Source organism: Zootoca vivipara, chromosome 8, assembly GCF_965207765.1.
Source record: "Zootoca vivipara chromosome 8, rZooViv2.hap1.1, whole genome shotgun sequence".
Classification (NCBI taxonomy): Eukaryota; Metazoa; Chordata; class Lepidosauria; order Squamata; family Lacertidae; genus Zootoca; species Zootoca vivipara.
The window spans coordinates 14,731,405-14,743,469 of record NC_142591.1 but is presented as its reverse complement, the minus strand read 5'-3'; the positions used below and the strand labels follow the sequence as shown (position 1 = coordinate 14,743,469).

The 12,065-nt window shown below is 45.8% G+C and overlaps 1 long non-coding RNA gene across 1 annotated transcript; it reads left to right on the top strand.

Moving 5' to 3' along the window:
* The first annotated feature begins 2,073 nt into the window (after positions 1-2,073).
* Positions 2,074-11,532, top strand: LOC148684739 (uncharacterized). The gene is made up of 2 exons (XR_015951359.1): positions 2,074-2,449; positions 11,418-11,532. It is a non-coding gene; the product is annotated as an uncharacterized LOC148684739 (long non-coding RNA).
* The last annotated feature ends 533 nt before the right edge of the window (positions 11,533-12,065 follow it).

The window sequence follows — 12,065 nt, the reverse complement described above, 5'->3', positions numbered from 1 at the left end:
ACTTCTTCCCTCTAGTCCTCTCCCAGTGTATAAAAGCCAGCCATGCCCAGGCCTTAGCCTCCACCATCACTGGATTCTCCATCCAACCTACTCTTTATATTACAGGACTGCCTGAGGATAAGAGAGCAGACCCTGTGTAAGACCTTGCCATAGAAGTCTTTGGTTGCCATATTCAGGGCCAGGGAAGAATTTCCCTTCAGACAAATTGTCAGGCTTTGGGGAATCGGATCCTTCCCCCAGTGGCAGTAAATGAGCAGATCAAACGAGAGGAGCATTCATACCATATAAGTTCTTTAACCATTGCAGCGATGGTGTTGCTCCCGGTAAAGGTTCACCCCCTCCATCCCTACTAATCTATGTCACTCCTACGTCAGGTAATCTGAGCTTGTTGCCGTTGCGCTTTCTGTTCTAACAATTTACAAGCCCTTCTAGTCTTGGGCGAAGGGGGCGGGTCAGGAATGCTGTCCAAGGACACTGAATCTGCCAGTTGTCCCTCTCCTGGTGTTCCCTCTTCTACCGGTAGCTGTTCATCACCCAGTATTTCCCAGCATTTCCTTTCTGGACTATGCCCTTCTGCAAACCACTGTTCTAAATCAATACTGTTCTCCTGCCCTTGGGAAGGTTCGGGGGGGGGGGGGCTCCCACCATTCCTCCTCAGTCCAGTCCCTGACATAAATTGAACCCATCTGGGGATTTTGCCTAACTCATAGCAGTTGCTACAACTTGATGGTGGATGAGGCATTGGGTTGAATCCTTACTCTAGGTGCACAGGTTCTGATAGTCCTGGAACTCGGGGTATTCCCTTAAAGGGATCCAGGGGGATGTGCTTCTTTCCAGCCAACCAGATGGCGGCTGGTGGGCCATAGCACCCTCAAAATGCTAATCTTGGAGGGATTGCCCTGATTTGATGTACGCCGTAGGGTGATTTTTATCATTGTTTAACCCTGCCAAATTATCAGCCAGCAGATGGATTGGCTGACATCTGTCATCAGTTAAGTTGTGGTGTGTTTAAATCCCAAGTGGTTGTCCTGTGTTTGTTGCAACATTGTCATGCCAAGGCCTCAACCACCCATGGCCTCCCTGCACCTCAACCAGCAAAAGCAGCTCCCAGGCCTCTGCTATAACATCAAGGGCACTGATGTCTTGTAGCAATGGCTCTTCTCTGCTGACTCTCTCCTTATGAAGAGGGAAATAAATCATGTGCGCTGTCAGAAGTAACAAAAATCTTAAATTTACTAGTTTGCTAAAATTGAAGCGTGCACGGGAACGGGATTGGGAAATTCATAAGCAGGCAATTTTCTGCACTGTTTTATTCAGCAGTTGACTCCATGATTAATTAGTGGCTTTTTTTTAAAAAAAGGAACTTTGCAGAATAGACTTCTCCAAGGCAGACTATGAAAGACAAGGAATAGTATTTTAATTATTTCCTATTGAAGCTGTTATGTGAAGTGAAGTACTTTCCATGGAGAAGTAGCTGGAGGTGGAACGAAGGAAAGGCTTGATAGAAAAAATGAAGAATTGGGATGATGGTGCAGGGGTGCATTTGCTTCCTGGGAGGCCACCAGGTTTTACCAGGGGGTGCAAAAGGGATTTTGGTTGGGGTGGATGGGAGAAATGAAGGCCAAGGTTTCAACAACCTGTAATTGGGTGCCTTCAATATATTCAATATTAAAGGGAAATCCTATGGCAAGATGAGCCAGGAAGAGCCTTTTAGGATGCAATGGATTTCCAGCTCAGCAAGCTGATTCCCGGCTCAGCCAGGCTCAGATGGCATTAACCCCTTAACCCTGGCTCAGCCAAGGCTGGTGTACATCCTGAAAAAGGGTTGTGGCAAGGGCAAGATGGGTGGATTCTAAGTCAGGCACCCCCAAACTGCGGCCCTCCAGCTGTTTTGGCCTACAACTCCCATGATCCCTAGCTAAAAGGACCAGTGGTCGGGGAAGATGGGAATTGTAGTCCAAAACATCTGGAGGGCCGAAGTTTGGGGATGCCTGTTCTAAGTCCTTTCATCTTGGTCACATGACTGGACGACGTAATGTAGAATTCAATTTAAAAGGCTACTGTATTTCCCTCTCTTCCAGGTAGGCAGAGCAGCAGCAGCCCCACTGATGAACCAGCTTTGGAATGGGCACAACTTTAGGCTGGCTTAGCTTGCACTGATTGGCTTTACACCAACTTCTTGTGCATAGGATTGCTCCTTAAACTGCCAGCATTAAGAATGTCTGTTGTGTTAACCTTTCTTTTTTATCTCATCATAATAAGATATCTAGGTCCCCCTGAGGAATAATCTAAACTCAAAGAGTTGCACGGTCAAAGAGCATCAATGACAAGCTGCATGAAACTGCCCTAGATGATTCAAAGTCTGGACCTTTATGTCCATTTCTGTTTTTATTCTGGTGCTGTGGATTGTACATCTACCTCGGTGGAAAGACAAGGAGGAGCTGGCACTGTGAGCAATGGTCACACATGTTCTAGGGACGCGGGTGGTGCTCTGGTCTAAACCACTGAGCCTCTTGGGCTTCCCGATCAGAAGGTTGGCAGTTCGAATCCCTGCAATGGGGTGAGCTCCCGTTTCTCTGTCCCAGCTCTTGCCAACCTAGCAGTTCGAAAGCACGCCAGTGCAAGGAGATCCATAGGTGTGACGGGAAGGTAAATGGTGTTTCCATGCGCTCTGGCTTCCATCACAGTGTTTTGTTGTGCCAGAAGCGGTTTAGTCATGCTGGCCACATGACCCAGAAAGCTGTCTGTAGACAAATGCTAGCTCCCTCAGCCTGAAAGCAAGATGAGCGCCACAACCCCATAGTCGGCTTTGACTGGACTTAACCATCCAGGGGTCCTTTAACTTTACCTTTTACACATGTTCTGGGTCTCCTTCTGGCAACTCCTTTACACTGATCTCTGTAAACAGGAACTAATTTATGTTCTCCTGTTGTGACCGGGGACTATAATTTGAGAGTGGAGACAGAGGGAATGCACATGTAAGGCGTTCTGAATACACATAGGTTTTGCTACTTGAGATTGTTCATGATATTTCATATGGATCAGCGTTCCTCATTGCTTAAAAAAAATGCACATGGACAACTTTAGGTCAGGGAGAAGAATTTTATTCTGTCCTTCATCTTGGGATATTCATTTTCTCTGTGTTTTGCATAGAGGGACATTCAATAATATAACCCCCCCCCCCATGGAATAAAGAAGGGTTACAGATCAGACGTGGGTTCAAAGGAGCCAGCCAAGGTCCCTTCCACCACCCCCCATAAAATATTTGAGAGGGCCACCCCCCAAGTTGATGGACATTATCATTCAAATAGTGTGAGTATGCCCTGTCATGTGATTGATTATGTGGGGCTTACCTGCCCCCCAATATTTTATTTAGGTTGGCACCCCTGCATAGGTTTACCACCATAGTCAAAACTAGGCTTCCATATGCAGAACCAATGAATATGCGTAAATATAACCACATATCATACCACATATCATACCAAGATCATGGCCACTGGTCCCATCACCTCCTGGCAAATAGAAGGGGAGGAAATGGAGGCAGTGAGAGATTTTATTTTCTTGGGTTCCATGATCACTGCAGATGGTGACAGCAGTCACGAAATTAAAAGACGCCTGCTTCTTGGGAGAAAAGCAATGACAAACCTAGACAGCATCTTAAAAAGCAGAGACATCACCTTGCCAACAAAGGTCTGTATAGTTAAAGCTATGGTTTTCCCAGTAGTGATGTATGGAAGTGAGAGCTGGACCATAAAGAAGGCTGATCACCGAAGAATTGATGCTTTTGAATTATGGTGCTGGAGGAGACTATTGAGAGTCCCATGGACTGCAAGAAGATCAAACCTATCCATTCTGAAGGAAATCAGCCCCCAGTGCTCACTGGAAGGACAGATTGTGACGCTGAGGCTCCAATACTTTGGCCACCTCATGAGAAGAGAAGACTCCCTGGAAAAGACCCTGATGTTGGGAAAGATGGAGGGCACTAGGAGAAGGGGACGACAGAGGATGAGATGTTTGGACAGTGTTCTCGAAGCAGTGGAAGACAGGAGTGCCTGGCGTGCTATGGTCCATGGGGTCACAAAGAGTCGGACACGACTAAATGACTAAACAACAACAATAATTGGTCAGAAATATAGGTGATCATGAGAAGATGGTCTGAAGCATGGACCAGGCAAAATGGCAATACCTTCCTCCAGCTCTACGTACGTAATAGCACAGCTGAAGTAAACATTTATATATTTTTACACTGAGTGGGTGTGCCGATTTCATTTTTCCTGCATTACCTTTCTAGGCTGCAGCTTCAAAGTAATTTATCTTCAAACTAAATCGATAGGAAAGAGATGAGGAAAAGAAGAGAAAAGGTTTCTGTTTGAAATGTCTGCATAGCCTAAGGCCAGTCACATTCTTGCCATGTGTACCACTAAGGTTTGCTGGGCTGTTAGCAATGCAATTAGCTTAAAGTTAATAAATGCATTCCTCAATTGCTGTACTTTACAGAAAATTTTGGTTCTCCTTCCCCTGAATATGCTGGGCAAATCTCTTTGCGTACATAGGTTTGTGGAAGACACTCCATGTGTCCCTATTTTCCAGGGACAGTCCCAGATTTACAGAAGCCATGCCAGTTTCTGATTTGATCCTGGAATGTCCCATTTTTCCTTAGGATGTCCCTATTTTCATTGGGGAAATGGTTGAGGGTATGGAGTTACTGGATAACCAATGAGATACTTTAAGTAACTATACAACCTTTAGAAGACCTCTGAAGGCAGCCCTTTATAGGGAAATTTATTTTTTATTTTTAATATTTTATTATTATGTGTGTGTGTGTATATATATATATATATATATATATATATATATATATATATATATAATGTTGGAAGCTGCCCAGAGTGGTTGGGGCAACCCAGACAAATGGAAATGGGCAGAGTATAAATAATAAAATTATTATTATTATTATTGATGTTGTTGAATAGGACATTCCAGTTTTCATCTGAGAAATGTTGGAGGGTATGCTGTGGTACACATAAAACTCTGAATCTTGTGATATCGCAAGTCACTTTCATTAAAGTAACGTTATTGGCTGGGGTAAAAACACAAGCATCTGGAACTGTAGTTTCTTAAGGGAGCTGTGAGCCGTTAGGAGACCCCTATTCCCCCACAGAGCTACAATTCCCAAACTGGTTTAACAATCAATTCCTTTCCCTGTTGGGAGACCCCTATTCCTATCACAGGGGTCTCCTAACGGGGAAAGGAATTGGTTGTGAAACCAGTCTGGGAATTGTCTCTCAGCTCCCTTAACCAACTAAAGTGCCTAGGAACCCATGACTGTTTAAAGTGGTAAGATGGTGCTTAAATGCATAGCGCAGATGAGACCTAGGTCCAATTGCGTTTGGTGGTGCTCATAGTGTTCATAGGATTTTTTAAATGTATGTGATAATATTTTATTATGTACATTGTTCAGTGGCCCTATCACCACCCACCTCGCTACCCACACATGAATTTCTCATTCATGAAGCAACATAGGTAAAAAAGTTAAACGTAAAGGACCCCTGGATTGTTAAATCCAGTCAAAGGCGACTATGGGGCGCTCATCTTGCTTTAAGGCTGAGGGAGCCCGTGTTTGTCCACAGACAGCTTTCCGGGTCACGTGGCCAGCATGACTAAACCGCTTCTGGTGCAACAGGACACCGTAATGGAAGCTAGAGCGCACGGAAATGCCATTTACTTCCCGCCACAGCAGTACCTATTTATCTACTTTCACTGGCATGCTTTCAAACTGCTAGGTTGGCAGGAGCTGGGACAGAGCAACGGGAGCTCACTCTGTTGTGGGGATTCAAATCGCTGACCTTCTGATCGGCAAGCCCAAGAGGCTCAATGGTTTAGACCACGGGTGTCAAACACAAGGCCCGGGGGCCAAATCCGGCCCGCCAGACCTCGTCATGTGGCCCGCCAAGCGCCCCAGCCAGCGGGACCCAGCAGCAGGACCTTGCTGCTGAAGTGCCGCGCCAACAAAGCGTCGACAAACAGCTGGGGCCTGGGGGGGGTAGAAAGGCGGCCGGAGCAGCGCTGCGTGGAGCACCCCGAGCCACAGCAGGAGAAGGAGGCAGCTTTCCGGGTCAGCGCCCAGCAGCGCCGCACGGAGAGTCCCAAGCTTCTGCGACGCAGCAGTGCTCTGTAGCACTTTGAATCCTCCTCCTCCTGCCACGGCTCGGCGCCTGGAAACGGCTGCTGCTGCTGAAGCACAGATAAAGCACACAACAGCGCCGCGTGGAGGAGGAAGAGGAGGAGGATTCAAAGTGCTAGAGAGCACTGCTGCGTCCCAGAGGCTCGGGACTCTCCGTACGGCGCTGCCGGGCACCGACCCGGCAAGCCGCCGCCTTCTTCTCCTCCTGCCTCACCTCCTCCTCCTCCTGCCGCGGCTCAGCCTCATGAACATGAGCTCAGCAGCGGCTCAGCCTCACGAACGTGCAACTCTGAGGCTTTACGCACGTCTCCTAAAATGGACACCCGCTGCCTCACGCTGCACGGGAAATGCTTTTTGCCCCTGGGTCCCTCCGCGCTCTTTTCTGGCGCTGAATCAAGGCGGCGACCCCCCCTCCCTTTCTTTTTTCCTCTCTCTCGTTCTGATTCTTTCTTTCCCTCTCCTTCCTTCCTTCTTTATCTCTGTCTTCTCTCCCTCTTTCTTTTTCTTTCCTTCTTTATTCCCTTCCTTATTTCCTACTCTTCTTTTTCTCCCCTCTTTCCTTCCTCTCTCCCTCCTGCTCCCTCTTTTCTTTCTTTCTTCCTTCCTTCCTTCCTTCCTTCCTTCCTTCCTTCCTTCCTTTCTTCCTTCTGTCCTTCCCATCTTTCTTCCTCTCCCTCATTCTTATTCTTTCTTTCCCTCTCCTTCCTTCCTTCTTTATCTCTGTCTTCTCTCCCTCTTTCTTTTTCTTTCCTTCTTTATTCCCTTCCTTATTTCCTACTCTTCTTTCTCTCCCCTCTTTCCTTCCTCCCTTCCTCCCTCCCCTCCCTCTCCCTCTCCTCAGAAACATAGGATGCTGCTTTATACTTCTGGCCCTTAAACCCTGGAACCAGGAGAACAGCTCCAGTGAGTCAACCTCAGCCAGTCCCTTTGGTGAAGGGTGGTGGCTCACTGGCAGAACATCTGTCCTGCATGCAGAAGGACCCCAGCATCTCCAGCTCTGCAAAGCTCCTGCATGAAACCCTAGTGAGCCTCCACCACCCAGTGCAGTTACCAAAAATCATTTTTCAATAAATTGTACAATAATTGTACATTTGAATATCTACTTGCCATTATTCTGACTATGTTAGTTATTACTTACATTATTACAAAAACAGTAATAATTGAATGCAGTGACAATAATTTATAATAATAAAGAGTGGACACATAGTCCTACAGATACAACCGGCCCTTTGAGGGTGACCAAACTGCTGATGCGGCCCCTGATGAATTTGAGTTTGACACCCCTGGTTTAGACCACAGCGCCACCCGCCTCTTTTCTCAAGCAACGTATTAGATGTTTAGTAATCAGACTAATTTTGCAGCTGTGTATGTGTAGCTATTTTTGGGTTAGTTCCCTTGACTTTGCTTTTCCTTTTACACAAACCAGCTGAGAGATACAATTCTGCTCCAGTGAGAATGATCCTGACAGCAAAGCCCACTTTAAAATAAATTAATCATAGCATCTCTGATGTTGCGATTTAAATGTAGATAAAGATGCCTCCTGGATAAAAGCAGAGTGAGACAACTCTCGAGCACCTTTCCTGGAAAAAAAATGGGGTTTTTGTCAAACAGGAAACTTTAAATTGTTTCTGCTGGGCAGGAGGATACGAGGCTAATTTCTGTTCCGAGGATTACAAAGAGCTGTAAATATATGCAAACACTGGCCTTTTTTGTGTATCTAGCTCCTAATCCAAATCCAACAGAGATTCATGAGAAACTAGCTTAATGCATTTGGACTCTCAAATCCACTACTATATTTAGATATTTGCACAACACAGGTGCCTTGGTGATAAGCATTACTAGAGTGGATATTGGCAGAACAAAGCACCATCGTTGATGTGATCCGCTGTTGATTTCTTTTGCTTAGAATGTAGTTGAAACTACATGTTACGCCGAGTGCCATGATTTACACACACACACCCCCACACACTTTTTTTCTTTTAAACCCCAAACAGTCTCTGCAGTCTGCACTGCAGAGGAAGAAAGCCAAGAACAGGACCATTGCCAAACTCTTTAGTTTCTGGGTTGATTTTACAGGTCAAACCTGCCCACCCAAGCTGCTTTTTCACCCCCAGGTGAAAGATGCACTGTCCCCAGGAGCTGGAGAGGAAATGGTTATGTGGGAGCCTTTCTCGGGCCATGAGAGTGGCCTCCTATCATACCTGCCAAGTTCCAGCCTGAGAAATAAGGGACCAGACCGGAAGTAGCAGACCGGAAGTAGCGCTGCCGCTATTTTGGAACTGGGCGGAGCATGCTCAGAAGTGACTTTTGATGCTGCTGTGCCCATTTCCAAAATGGCCACCACACCAGAAGTCGTGCTGAAGCCATTTTGGAACTGGGCACAGCAGCATCAAAAGTCGCTTCTGAGCATGCTCCGCCCAATTCCAAAATGGCCGCTGCACCAGAATAAACCGGGGGAAACAAAAAAAATCCATTTTTTCAGCTGGGAACAGCCGGAAAAACGGGGGTTTCCCGGGGAATACAGGAGACTTGGCAGCTATGCCTCCTATGCATTGCCAAACAAAAAACAGAGAGGAAATGCACACCATAGGACACACATTTATATGGCATCTGCATATGCTTATTTATATGAAAGGGTGCAAACTTTGCTAAAACTTTGAATAGAAATACATTCCACCACAATGGGACAGACTGTGACTAGGTGTCCTCTGTGTTCTATGTTTTAAATTATATTTGCTACCTATCCTTCACCAGCAGGTCACAGGGTGCACTACCACAATTCAAAATTCAGAATAAAATCAATAAATAAAACCTATTGCATTCACAAGAATCAGATGGGTCCTAAATAGAGCGGTACCTCAGAAGTTGAACGGAATCCATTCCGAAAGTCCGTCCGACTTCCAAAATGTTCGGGAACCAAGGCGTGACTTCCAATTGGCTGCAGGAAGCTCCTGCAGCCAATCGGAAGCCACGGAAGCTACAACGGATGTTCAGGTTCCAAAGAACTTCTGCAAACCGAAACAACCACTTCCGGGTTTGTGACGTTGGAGAGCCAAAACGTTCGACTGGCAAAGCGTTCGACTTCCAAGGTACGACTGCACTTGCATCTCAGGTGACAAAGGTCATTGCGGACATGGCTACACTTGCCACGTATGAGTGGATTGCTTATAGACATAGACTTTGCATGGACAAGCATAATGAAATATGGAACACACTTATACAAAATATAGGTTAAAAATAAATATACTTGTTGTTTAGTTGTCTTAGTCGTGTCCGGGTCTCCGTGACCCCATGAACCAGAGCATGCCTTGGAAACTCTCACTTCCTTCTCAAAGCTTCTCCTTTTTATGTTTATGGGGTTTTCATGGCAAAATACTGGAGTGGATTGCCAGTTCCTTTTCCAAAATATATTTGTATTTGGATAATAATAATAATATTTATATGTTAGATAAGTATATATGTATTTGTAGTTGTTAATTCTTCTAGTGATATAGTATACCATTTCTTTCACTTATTATTTTTATTCTATGTTGCTTATTGGGAGTGTTGTTTAAAAAAAACAATATTTTTAAAAAGGACGTATGATCTTCATGGAGCTTGCAGCTGGAAAGCGGAGAATCAGCTCTTTCCTCCTCAGCTGCAGTCTTCACAAGCATCACTGATGCACCCGCTGCATTGCAATAAGGCTTCAAAATGAGTGATTGTTTTTAAGCCTAATTGTGGCATGGGGGTATTTTCTGAGGCGGAAACACAGCATGCAGTGAAGGGAAGCCCCCACCCCACCCCCAAAAAACTGCTGCACACCACAGCTACGCTTAAACAAGCATCCTATTGCTTCTAATCAAGAGGCTTTTCCCCCAACCCTAAAATCTGCTTGGAGGGGCAGGCGGAGGAAGGGATGCTACAGGCCAGATGGAGAGCACTTGAAAGCTTCCAGTTCCTCATCCCTGGGTTTAAAACAATGCTCAACTCCATATAGTGTTGCTTGTGGCATACTGGGAGTCACACAGACCACAGTGCCACCTGTGCAAACATAAACCACTGAGCCTCTTGGGCTTTGATCAGAAGGTCGGCAGTTCGAATCCCTGTGACAGAGTGAGCTCCCATTGCTCTGTCTCAGCTCCTGCCCAACCTAGCAGTTCAAAAGCATGTCAAAGTGCAAGTAGATAAATAGGTACTGCTGTGGTGGGAAGGTTAACAGCGTTTCCATGCACTCTGGTTTCCATCACGGTGTCCCATTGAGCCAGAAGCGGTTTAGTCATGCTGGCCACATGACCTGGAAAGCTGTCTGTGCACAAACGCCAGCTCCCTTGACCTGAAAGCAACATGAGCCCCCGCCCCCATAGTCGCCTTTGACTGGACTTAACCATCCTAGGGTCCTTTACCTTGCCTTTACCATACCGTGAGTCAGCCTGCAGTAACCATTTGAGAGGGCCTTATTGCAGAAGACTCAGGCATCCACAGGAATGTCACCTCTGTTTTCCAGGTTCCCACTGTACATGCTATTCCCTGAGTAAACACTATGGGAAGTGCAAGAGGGCACATATTTTGGGGGTCAGGGCTGGGGACCCCCAATGTTCCAAAAGCACAGAGGTGAAGTGTGGAACTGCTTCAGCGGCCAACTCAGAGGGGAAGGAGGGTCAAAGCAGCCTCTGGCATCCTGACCACGTGCATGATGTTCGGATGTCGAGAAGTTACAGAACAGGACCTCGCAATGTCACACGCACAACATTACCCCTTCCCATTGCCTTCATAAGCTGGTGCAGTCTAGCATATTGTTCCATTGTACCAAGCAGTGCAGGAACTAAGTCTGTAATAGGAAAGGAGGAGGAGACCGAAGAGGGGGGGGACTACAGAGATCCCCCACATTCTTACAGAGTTTTTCATCCATGCACGGGGAGGATTTTTCTGCAAATCCCTCAGTTGACCCATGTGAGCCATCCTTTGTTTTGTTTTATAAAGCAACTAGCACAAATAGAGCAATCCAATCTCGAGGCAGTGCTGCAGCAGTACAGATCATTAGTGAAAATAATGTTTTTTCCCCAGCTAAAGGTCAGAGTTCAGGGAATGGTCTTACAATGCCTACTTATTTTATCAGCATGTGTGGCAGTAAATCATTAAGCGGCAATTTCGATTGCTGTTATGTACTTACTGTGAAAGCTTGATTATATACATAGCGTCTTTTTTCCGGGGAGAATGTATCCTATTTATGTTTTCTCTGTTTCTTTTTCAGTTTTGCTTCTAAGAACATACAGGATGTAAACATTTTCTTACTAAAATGCACCAGCATAGAGTCTGGATGCTGGAATATGTGGGGTGTCTAAACATAAGAAGCAGTACTCTCTCTCTCTCTCTCTCTCTCTCTCTCTCTCTCTCTCTCTCTCTCTCTCTCTCTCAAAAATACTTTCCAGACGCTGTAGGATAAAAAGTAAGTTTAAGAAGCTGGATCATCAAGTCTGACAATACATCAACACCATTGATATTAAAATATTTGAGATTTCGCCACTCCAGAGATTCAGTATGTCCCCATGTAGAAGATAAATGGTTAGTCAGTCATAAATTGAGTAGGACGTGACAGCAGCAAATGCTGAGTTTGCAAAGAAATGGACCTCTTGTCTCAGTTCAGGGACTTGAATTCTTGCTGGTAGTGATTTTCCATCAGTATCCACTGCAGAGTGCAGCTTTTTGTTCCCTCAGCAGGGTCAGTTTTATTGAGGAGAGTCAGCCATTTTGGCACTCAACACTTACTAGGGTAATGGCAGTAAAGGCTGCTAGGTTCCTTCCCATTCCCCAGCTGTAGAGAGAGACTCAGACTACAGCTGAAAGGATGCAAAAATTCGTGCAGAATATGCTCCTGGTATTTCTGGGATAGTCCAGCATT